Raw genomic sequence first — 12,334 nt, forward strand, 5'->3', positions numbered from 1 at the left:
GGACAGCTCCCGCGGGGCCGCCGCTCGCCGGGCCGCGGGCGCCTCTGTGGCCCAGTGTCCGCGGCACCGGCCTCCGTCCTGAGCTCCTGGACACCCCCGGCCCGGAGGGGAGGCCGGCCACCTGCCGCGCCACCCGCGACCCGGGTCCTGGCACCCGACTGGGCGGGCAGGACGCCGCCTCAGTGACGGGCAGCCCCGCGCCCCGCGCCGGACCCCGCATCCCGGACCCCGCACGCCGGATCCGGACACGCAGCCCGCGTAAACGACGCCGCTCAGCCGTGAGGAATGGGCGGTCGGCGTGGCCCCTACTCACCAGCCAGCTCGGCTCTGCAGCCCGCAGCCGCCGCGGCTCGCGCGCTCGCTCCCTCACTCCCCGAGGGGGCCCCCGCCACCAAGCGGCGCCCCGGAGGCGCCGACAGGGGGCGCGAGCGAGCAGCGCGGGGCAGCCTGGGAGATGTGGTCCCGCGGCCCTGCGCCGTCTCCCGCCCGCGCAGTGCCGGGGCCGCCCAGCGTGGTACCTGGACCCCCAAGCTCTGTGCCCGGGCCGCCCAGCGCGGTACTTGGACCGCCAAGCTCGGTACCCGGACCGCCCAGCTCGGTGCCCCGACCGCCAAGCGTGGTACCCGACCAGCAGCTTCAGCATCGCCTGGGGACCTGGTGGAAAGGCAAACTCTCCCTCCCCATGAGGCTACGCAGGGTTTGCTGCATTGAAAACTCTAGGGGTGGGGTGGGGGTGCCAGCAATCTGCCTTTTGCAAGCCCTTCAAGTGACTCTGAAGTTTCCTCAGGTTTGAGAACAACTGCTCTACATTCCCCCGACCCCCCCACCCCCACCCCCACCCCCGCCAAGGGACCTCATCTCACCTATGGCATCAGTTACACACATAGCACACACACATCCATACGTCCCCAGGTGCACTGCCGGCCCAGACCGCCCCTCTCCCTCCCGCCGGCAAGTCTCAGTGTCCACCCAACATCTCCTCGAGGATGCCTCTGAGACACTCAGACTCATCAGGGTCAACACCAGACTCGGGATCCCCACTACCCCCTTCTGGTTCTGCTCCAGTGCGCCTCGTGTCCACTGCATTCATCGACGCGGAAGTCACCTAAGACCTTAGCGGAAGCCGAAGGGGCCGAATGGCAGGACACTTAGTCATACTTGAGAGAGGATCGGAAGAGGAGAAAGGAAGGGAGCGAGGAAAAAAACAACCCGTCAAGACGTGGGGGGAGGGGAAGGACAGGTGCCAAGTGTAAGGTGTAAGAGTTCCCTGGAAGTGTTACTGAGGGAGGGTTGTTTAAAGATGTTGAAGTATTTATGACAAGAATTCAGTTAAGAGGAGCTGTGGGCTACACAGCAAAGAACAAGATAGCTCACACTGTATGATTCCTAAGAAGTTGTACATATGTGAGTGGGCAGGCAGAGTCTGAGGGCAAGTAGAGGGATGAGCCAGGGCTAGAGGTTCTCAGGGGCCATATGTCCCCACACCTTCCCCCCACTCGCACGCAGGAGAACTTGCTGCGTCTGGATACGCTGTGGTTGTCACACTGGGGATGCCACCGCCATCTAGTGGGTAGAGGCCAGGGACGCTGCAGCATATAATGTTGGCACAGGACGGCCCCGCAACAAAGAAAGATCTGGCCCATATGCCAAAAGTGCTGAAGCTGAGAAGCCCTGAGAAAAGAAGAGAGGAAGTTGTCTGTGAGGACAGACAGGTGTGCGTGTGTGTGTGTGTGTGTGTGTGTGTGTGATGCTGAATCTAAACTGAGCAAGAAAAGAAGTAAGAGGGAGAAAGCTGAATGGCTGAAGGAAGTAGTGGGTCAGACAGACTGGAAGTTCTGATGGAGGGCAGTGATTTATTTATCTTCCTGGAGTCATTGAAAAACCAAGGTAGAGAGGAGCTTCTGGTAAGGGAATAGGATGGTCACGGAGGCCCAGGTCAGGATGTGAGGATGGACGTCTAAGGTGGGGGAGAGGCAGGGTCCCTGAGTACCATTATGTCAATTGTACAGCCTGGGGTTGGGGCGGAGGAGTGGAGTAAATGAGAGACCAAGGCCACGTACGTGGATGCGGAAACCACTGACACACACGGCAAGAAAGTAGAGAGATACCAGGAAGGGGAGGGGAGAGGGTGGTAAAGGCAAACGGTTGAAGGCTTGGACAAGAGTGCCGGGGGAGTTGTGGGCTGGCCCTGTAGAGAAGAGCAGGCTCAGGTGTCCTTAGGAGTTCTCAGTACAGTCAGTGTTTCCATCAAGGCAGAGGTGGAAAAGTGGAGCCCCCCAGAGTGCTTGAGGATAAAGAGGGATTTGCAGATATTCCAGGGGATTCTGGGTTGGGATGGGAAGGGTTTGGGAGGTGGGTTTGCAGAGGCGTGAGGGAGGAGAGGGGAGCAGGGGAGAGCTAGATCAGGAGCAAGAAATACAGAGCATGGGGGGACGTAGGGGTGGGGTCCTGTCTTATATCTTGGAAGTTGATTGAGCCTTAAGACCAGAGAATTTGCAGGGGGGAGGGGGGAGGAGGAGACATTCATCCTGGCAGCGTCTGTAATCTCAGCAAGTCCTGTGACAGCAGAGCCCTCACCCTGAAATGGTGAGTCTTAGTTACAATAAATTCCTAATAGAAAACCTATTTCATTCCTGGAATAATCTTACTATCATATATTTTTTTAATTGGGGCTTGATTCGGTTTGCTAATACTTTAGGATTTTTACACTGATATTCAAAAGTGAGAGTGGGCTATAATTTTCTTTTTGAATGTCTAATACTGTTTGGTTTTCAGAATCAAGTTTATGATCAACATTTGGAAGCTTTTGTTCTTTGCTTTTACTCTGGAACAATTGAAGTAGCATGAAATTTTTCTGTTCTCTGCAGTCTGATCACAGTCCAGGTGAAACTGTGTGGGCCTGATGCTTTCCTCGGGATGAATAACTCTTTAACAAGCTTCTTTATTTCTTCTGTGGTAATTTCACAATTTAGATTTTTAAAACTCTTATAGAGTTAGTTTTGATAAATTATAGTTTCCTCAAAACAAATTGTCCAGTTCATCCAGATTTCCAAGTGTATTTCCATAAAGCGGAGCAAAGCATTCTCTTGGGAATGTTTTTTTAAAAAATAAATTTATTTATTTATTTTTTTTTTGGCTGCATTGTGTCTCTGTTGCTGTGCGCAGGCTTTCTCTAGTTGCGGTGCACGGGGGCTACTGTTCGTTGCAGTGCATGGGCTTCTCATTGCGGTGGCTTCTCCTGTTGCGGAGCACAGGCTCTAGGGCATGGGGGCTTCAGCAGTTGTTACACACAGGCTCAGTACTTGTGACTCGCAGGCTCTAGAGTGCAAGCTCAGTAGTTGTATCCCAGACCACGGCTCGAACCTGTGTCCCCTGCACTGGCAGGCAGATTCTTAACCATTGTACCACCAGGGAAGTCCCTCTCTTAGGAACTTTTTAACTTCCCCCTAATTTCTTATTTTGTATATTTTCGCTTTCTTATGTTACAGTTTAAAATTGTATTTTTCTTTTCAAAGAATCAGCTCTTAGATTTATTTTTTAGTTCTATCATTTTTTGTTACTATTGTTTCCTAATTCATTAATTTCTGCTTTTATCTTTACTAGTTTATTTATTTTTTTATTTCTTCAGGGGTATTTTTGTTGCTCTTTTTCTAACCTCTTGAATTGGATGCTTAATTTTTCAATTCTTTTTGTAAATGTAAGTGTTTAAGGTTAAGACCCAGCCTTTAGATACAGATATGTACTATCTTAGATATAGCGCATAGTTTCTGATGTATCTCCATGATTGCTATTTTGTAAATATTTTTAAATTTTGGTTTTGACTTATTTTTTAAGTAGAATGTTTTTTTAATTGAAGTAAAGCTGACCTACAATATTATATTAGTTTCATGTGTAAAACATAGTGATTCAGTATTTTTATATATTACAAAATGACCACCACTGATGTCGAGTTTTTTAATCTGAAGCAAGAGTATGAGAGTTTTTAAAATTCCAGGCATTAGGGTCTTTTGTTTCTGATTTTGTTATTAATGTTTAGTTTTATTTCATTATGATCAGAGATCAGAAATCAATGTTGCCTGTACTACTTTATATTTTTTTAATATTTGAGTTTTCATTTGCAGCCTAAATAGGGTCAGTTTTTGTGAATGTTTTAAGGGCACTCAAGGAAAATGCATAGTCTCTGTTTTTGGCCTAAGGATTTTGATATGTATCAATGAGATATAACTTATTAACTATATTATGTAGGTCTTCCATATCCTTAGATGTATTTTGACCCGATGTAATCTGAGAGAAGTAAATTAAACTCTTTTACTACTACTGTGTTTCTTATTTCTCTGGAGTCCTACTTTATAAATGACGATGCTATGGTATTTCTGCACAAATAGCCCTCTTATACATTCCTCTTTTCATTATAAAGTGACCTTCCTTGTCTCATTTAACCTTTTGACCTTTCCCCTGAATTTAACCTTGTCTGCTATGATGACAAGCCTGATGAATTTTGCTTGCTTTAGCCCAATATCCCTTGGCCCTTTTATTTTCATCTTTTCTGAAGCCTTTGTCTTAAGTAAATCCCTTGAATAGGGCACCAAGTTTTGCTTTGTGATTCAATCTGGAAGTCTCTTTTCTTGGAATAGATGAGTTTAGCCGTAACATGAATGTGAGTTATTTTATGCCACGTTTTCAGCCTTTTTAGTCCTTCTTTATTCTTATATTGCATGCTTTGTGTTTGCTTTGCCTTTGTTCTAGGTGTGTTTCTCCTGATCATTTGGAAGGTTTGCATGTTTATTCAAGCAGCTGCCTTTACAACGATAACTTGACAGGATACTCTATTTCTCCAGACTGTTTCCGTTGACGCCATTCTGAACAATGAAACACAACACTTTTCCTCTTTTTTCTTTACCCCTTCTCCTTCTCTGCACTCAATGTCAAATGATTTCATCTTTCTTTAGTGTTTGTTTTTTTTTCATTAAATATGTTTATACATACCTCTGTTACTTGATTTTTTAATCAGTTTTAAATGAGATATTTCAATCCCTGTGTATAACAGATGAGGAAATCAGTGAGTTTAAATGCCCCCTCTTTTCTTTCCCTTTACATCCCTATTTTTGTTAATTCTACCATTCCCACATTACTGGGTTTGTAAAATCATCCGTTCTGCTGTGACCATAATCCCCACATTTGTTTTCGTCCCAGTCCTACGGTTAAACAGGTTCAGAATCCCTTTCACCAAAGCGTTTCCCCTGGATCATTTCGTTTTAGATTTCACCTTGTGATCTCATCTTGTGAAGATCCTGCTTCAGTAGTTTCTTCAAGAATTTATGGAAATGATAGTGTCTGATGAGCTTTTCATGTTCAAAAATGTTTGTTGCCTTTATCCTGAAAAGGTTTGACAGACTATAAAATTCTTGGGTGACATTTTTTTTCTTGAGGATGTAGGTATTGCTTCCTTATCTGCTAGCACTGAATCTTGCCATAATGAAGTCTGAAACCAGCCTGACTTCTTTTTCCTTATATGTGATTTAATTGCCTTGCTGCCCCTATGAAATCCATAAACCTCATTGATGTACATTTTGGAGTTATCCTTCTGTGCTTGTGTTTCCTGGGACAGAGTGGATTGACTCTATGGATTCAGCTCTTCTTTTTATCTGATCATTTTTCTTAAATCTTTAAATATTTGTTTTAATACTTTATTTCAGTCTAATTCTTGGGTGCACAAGCACCCTTTTCCCGTTGTCCCTGGAAAGTGCCAAGGTCTGCCCTCACCTTGGTAGTAAACTTGGCTGGCTCTTCCCAAGAGATCCAGGTTCCTCCTGTTTGACTTCTGTCAGCCCTCACCTGTTTTGGAATTAACACCTGTCTCCTAGCTTTATTAAAAATGGTGTTTCTGCTTCTGTCTCATATTGCTCCTTACTCTTGCGTAATTTCTGAAAGAGGACTGGGAAATTCCAACTTTATTTCACCATGTCTAAGCCAGATCCACTTTCGACCCTTTCTCAGCCCCTTCTATTATTTTAATTTCACCTGCGTCAGGGGACCATATCGTTGATTGTCCAAACCTGGATACTATGAGCGTGAAAGAGGGTGATATTAACGTGATGCTGGGACTCGCACTGTAACCTGGGATTATCTCTGGGGAAGCAAGAGGTGTGGCCACGCTTCCTATGGGGTGCTTGTCTTTGAATTGTCGAGTTTGGAGTTTCCATGTGCAGACCTATTTCAGCTGAACAGCCTTGCTCCCACCCTGCCTGGCACAGTTACAGGTCCCGGCACTGGCCCTGTGGGACCCGCAGTCCAGACCCCCAGTCCAGGTGTTAGCTGGGATATTAAAGGTACTGCAGATCCCGTCACCAAACCAGAGGCTGGCTTAGCTCAGTCCCCTGTCCTCCGCGGTCCCCGAATGGCTGCTTCACAAACTGTAACCCTGGACAGGTATTGGCTGCAGCTTTTCTTAGCACCATTTCAGGAGCCAGGAATCCCCCCTCAGGCCCTACAGCCCCATCTCTCATGAGGCCATTTCAGTTCTTATTGCCCACAAGTCGAGCCCCCAGCCTCCACTGCCTGATTTCAGACAGGGGCCCAGCAGTCCAGCGGCTTCAAGCCCGCAGCCCACTTTGCATCTCTGCCCCCCTCTAGTCCATGGAGATGCGTCAATGTCTTTGAGCCTGGATACATACTTAAATTTTGTTATTTTTATATTTCTTTGCTATATTTGAGGGATGAGTTTACAGTGCTATATTAAATAGAAATATCTGTGTGATTTCTACTTTGGGAAATATTCCATTCATAAATATTAGGCCACAAAGAAAAAAATCTCAAAAAGTTCCAAAATCAACAATCACACTGACCCTAATGCAATAAAATTAGAAATTAACCACAACATGATGTTACAAAAATGATTCAGGTCAGGGAGGAAAAAATAAATGAACATTAAAATTATCCACTGTCTACAGAAATAACCGGCAACATGAGAGTTATCTGTCAAAGCCTGGGGGAGGTTGACAAAGGAGGACTCAGGAAAATTGATCACCGTATGTGAATTTATTTGAAAACAAGAAAAACAAGCCCTAAAAATAAAGGAATCAAGTTTTCAACTCTAGAAGCTAGAAGACTGTAAGTGGAAGGAAAGGATTAATAAGAGTAAAGGCAGAAAATGTGTGACCTGGTAATAAAACAAAATACTGGTCCTGTACCTCTACACTCCTACACCCAATGCCCAATTTTCAGTTCTTTCCTTTTTTTTTTAGGTCCTAGTCATTTGAAAAAAATTTTATTGAAGTACAGTTGATTTACAATGTTGTGTTAATTTCCGCTGTACAGCAAAGTGATTGTTATACATATATATATATATTCTTTTTCATATTTTTTTCCATAAAAACAGCAAACATTGGCAAGCTCAAATTTACACCCATTCAGCCGAGTGCAGAGAAAGACGTCCAGCCCTGCTGACCGGTTTTGCTTCAAAATGCAAGGTCCCTTGGCCCTCGGCATTCCCCAGAAACCCAACTGTGTTTCTCTCCCTCTTCCTCTCCCAGAAAGTTATTTCCTTCCTTCTTTGTCCTCAGACCTCCAGCACTTCCTTCCCCTTCCTCAGCCTCAGCTGCTGACCTTGCTGAGAACCGAATGCATCCAAAGGGGAACTTCCACGTCCCGCACATCTCTGTACACTTGCGTCCAGACAGGCCTCCCCACCGGTCGGTCAGGATGGATGAACAGTCCTGGGGTCCCACCTCGGTTCTCCCCCTCCCCAATCCCCGCTCCGGCGCACCTCCCACCCGGCACTTCCTCCTCACTCTGCTGCTTCATCAGCTCGCTGCTCTCCCAACAGCACATAAACTTCGTGATCTTTCTCCCGTCTGATAAATATTCTTTTATTTCTTTTTTTTTCTTTTTTTTGATTAAATATTCTTTTAACCTCACCCCTCCCTCCAGCTACTATCCCACAAGTTTCTTTCCATTCCCAGAAAACTTCCTCCAATGATCTGTCTGATGTGCTGACTGTGTCTCTCTTCCCCTTCTCCTGCGAGCCCCCTCCCACCAGACTTTTGTCCCTGGCCCTCCAAGAAATACTCTGGTGGAGGTCATCAAAGACCTCTACACTCCTACACCCAATGCCCAATTTTCAGTTCTTTTTTTTTTTTAGGTCCTAGTCATGAAAAAAAATTTTATTGAAGTACAGTTGATTTACAATGTTGTGTTAATTTCTGCTGTACAGCAAAGTGATTCAGTTATACACATATATATGCATTATTTTTCATATTCTTTTCCATTATGGTTTATCACAGGATATTGAATATAGTTCCCTGTGCTCTACAGTAGGACCTTGTTGTTTATCCATCCTATATATAACAGTTTGCATCTGCTTATCCCGAACTCCCACTCCTTCCCTCCTCCACTCCCCTTCCCCTTGGCAACCACAAGTCTGTTCTCTATGTCTGTGAGTCTGTTTCTGTTTTGCAGATAACTTCATTGTGTCATATTTTAGATTCCACATATAAGTGGTATCGTATGGTATTTGTCTTTCTCCTCCTGACTTACTTCACTTAGTGTGATAATCTCTAGTTGCATCTGTGTTGCTCCAAATGGCATTATTTCATTCTTTTTTATGGCTGAGTAGTATACCATTGTATATATGTACCACATCTTCTTTATCCATTCATCTGTTGATGGACATTTAGATTGTTTCCATGTCTTGGCTGTTGTGAATAGTGCTGCTATGAACATACGGGTGCATGTATCTTTCTGAATTAGAGTTTTCTCCAGATATATCCCCAGGAGTGGAATTGCTGGATCATATGGCATCTCTATTTTTAGTTCTTGGAGAAACCTCCATACTGTTTCCCATAGTGGCTGCAGCAATTTACATTCCCACCAACAGTGTGGGAGGGTTCCCTTTTCTCCACACCCTCTCCAGCACTCGTTATTTGTAGACTTTTTAATGGTGGCCATTCTGACCAGTGTGAGATGGTACCTCACTGTACTTTTGATTTTCATTTCCCTAATAATTCGTGATACTGAGCATCTTTCCATGTGCCTCTTGGCCATCTGTCGTTATGTCTGCTTTGGAGAAATGTCTATTTAGGTCTTCTGACCATTTTCCAGTTGGGTTGTTTGGTTTTTTGTTGTCCAGTTTTCAGTTCTTAATTCTACCTGACCTTTCAGCAGCATCTGACCCAGCCCATCCCTTCCTCCTCTTAGTAATACTTTTCTCAGCCACACTCTTCGGGTTGTCCTGCTCCTTCTGGATGGACCTTCTCAGTCTCCTTTGCTGGTTCGTCCTCATCTTCCCACTCTCTTGACCTTGGAGTGCCCCTGAGTGCAGTCCTTAGACCACCACTACACTCACTCCCTTCGTGAGCTCACCCTGTCTCAGGGCTTTAAATGCCATCTATATACCAGGGACTCCCACATTTTTATCTCCTGCTGGGAGTTCTCCTCTGAGCTCCATCCTCATATATCCAACTGCAATCCTCAGCATATCAAATGCAATTTGCTCAAAAGTTAACACCTACTTTTCTCCTCAAACTTGCTTTTCCTGAAGCCTTTCATATCTTAGTTAATGTCAAATCTAGCCTTCAGATGAAAAATGTTGAAGTCATTCTTACTCTTCTCTCTTACACACCATATCCAATCTTTCTGTAAATCCGGTTGGCCCAATTTTTAAATCTATTCCTAAATCAATGAATTCTCATCATCTGCCCTGTGACCACCTGGTCCAAGCCACCTTCCCCTCTCACCAGGTGGTCACAGGGCACTTCAATATATTTAGCTCATGGTGAGATGAACCACTGAAAGAAGCTCCAGGTTTGGGTTCCATCCTTGGCATTAAAAAAAAAATGTGATAAGAAAATTCAGAAACCAGAAGTACATTTGAGGGTTTTGCTGCCACCTAGAGGACTGATGTAGTACTGAACTAGGCACCCTGAAATGCAGAGTCCCAAAGAGTAGGCTGCTTTTAACAGAATACAGCAGAATTATTTAGAGTTTTGAATAAGAACTTTTAGACGTTTTATGCAGGGATTCATAACACGTTGGATCATGGGCTCATGTTAAGATGTGATGAAACAATGAACACTCCAGATAAATGCACAAACCAATCCCACACATTTCCAGGGATCCTGGGACCCCCCCCCCGCCAAGACCATAGCCAGGTTCAGTCTCCAGTTAAGAACCTCTCTGTTACATGGGAATTAACTACAACTTCAGAATTCAAATTCAATTCAATTTCAAATATAAATACACTTTTTTCATATGGAGGCACATTCCTGCATGTGACATTAGCTGCATATACACAGGGAGCCATTGCAGGAATGAAGACATTTCTGGGTCTATAGATGGGATTAAATGAATGGCCAAGGCTGAGAGCACTGGTTTTGGGGTCAGACAGCTGCATTCTGAATCTGGGCTCTGCCACTGAGGCAGAATCTGTTAGTTGCCCCTAATACCCATCCTTACCCTCTGATATGGAACGAGAACCCCCAACTATATGAAATGTGTTGCTTCAGAAGAAACAAGGCTCTAGGTCCAGCCCCAGTGTTGACCCTCAACACAACAGGATGTTGACCCTGCTTTGTTCTGAGCCAATCAAAACACGGCTCTGTCTAGATGTCGCCAACATGCCACCCTTCCCGCAAATCCCAGAATAACTATGCTGTGCCTTGTTTGCTGAGTCCTCCCTGTGGGTGCTCAAGTGTGCAGTCCCTCCTTGCAGGAGGTAATGGCCTGATTTTGTTGGATGGCAGGTTCGTCCCTGGGGGCTTGGGCTGCCTGGGCCATGACCGTGTGCCTGACACATCTCTGCTTCTGGGCTTTGTCCCCAGTAGACTCTGCAATATTTATATTGTGTGATGCTGGGAGCATGTGGGTTTGTGCTGCCTTCTCACGACCATCTTCTGAAACCTGTCCAGGGATTTCCTCCTCGCTTTCCTCAAGTCCCGCTGCTCTGCAGGTGTTTCTCCCCTCACACCCCTCAGCCACAGGGTCCACTCTCAGAACACTTAGAACAGAGACTCCCTCTGCAACCCCAAGAGCAGCCATATCTTTCTCTCCCACCCCCTCCAGACTGGGTGATCATAGCACCTGGCAGCCTATGTAAATGAGCCACTGGAGCAGGTGGACTCCTCCCTCTGGAGCTGTGCCATGGCAGCACTGCTGGCACCTGCACAGGACGGGTGATATTCCAGGAGCCGGAGCACGAATCTCAGGGGGACGGGGATGGTGATCAAGCAGGCAGCCAAAGGTTGGTAGAGTGAAGCCACCAGACCTTCCTGACCTTCCTCCAAAACAGGGCACCTGTATTGATGGTCCCTTCCTGGGGGCCACAGTCTCTGCCCCCAGTTGTCCTGAATTCCTGTGAGTGTCCTGATGAGGTCCTTTTCATACCCCAGGGCCTAGAACAGGGCCTAGACCTTCAACACAAATAAATAACGAAAGCTGGCTTCCCTGGTGGCGCAGTGGTTGAGAATCCGCCTGCCAATGCAGGGGACACGAGTTTGAGCCCTGGCCTGGGAAGATCCCACATGCTGCAGAGCAACAAAGCCCATGCGCCACAACTACCAAGCCCGCGAGCCACAACTACTGAGCCCGCGAGCCACAACTACTGAAGCCCATGCGCCTAGAGCCCATGCTCCAAAGCAAGACAAGCCACTGCAATGAGAAGCCCACGCACCACAACGAAGAGTAGCCCCCGCTCGCCGCAACTAGAGAAAGCCCACATGCAGCAACGAAGACCCAACCCAGCCAAGAATAAATAAAATAGATTTATAAAAATAAATAACGAAAGCAATAGAACCATTGCAACAGTAACAGCTGTAGCAGCTACTACCTGTTGAGTGACTGCTTTAGGCTCAACTCTGTTCTAGGCACTTCCAATACATTATCTTTATTTTTTAAATTAATTTTTATTGGAGTATGGTTACTTTACAATGTTTTGTTAGTTTCTACTGTACAGCAAAGTGAATCAGCTATACAGATACATATAGCCCCTCTTTTTTGATTTTCCCATTTAGATCACCACAGAGCATTGAGTTCCCTGAGCTATACAGTAGGTTCTCATTAGTTATCTATTCCAATATATTATCCTTAAATGCACAACCACCCCCAAGAGGTAGGTGATATTTCCATTTTACAGATGCCACTCATCAACGGTAAGTACTTTACACAAGAACAAATATTGGGCTGGGGTAGATATCCGAATCACTGTTCCCAGACCTACATTCTTTCCGGTAAGAAATAACACTCTGGAACGGAACATTTAGGAGCCAGTGGCGTCAGTCTTCCTGGCTAACCTGGTGGAGACAACGGTTAAGAGATGGACTCACCTAGTCCTGCAGCTGCC

Source organism: Mesoplodon bidens, assembly GCF_964165515.1.
Source record: "Mesoplodon bidens genome assembly, chromosome: 19".
Taxonomy (NCBI): Eukaryota; Metazoa; Chordata; class Mammalia; order Artiodactyla; family Ziphiidae; genus Mesoplodon; species Mesoplodon bidens.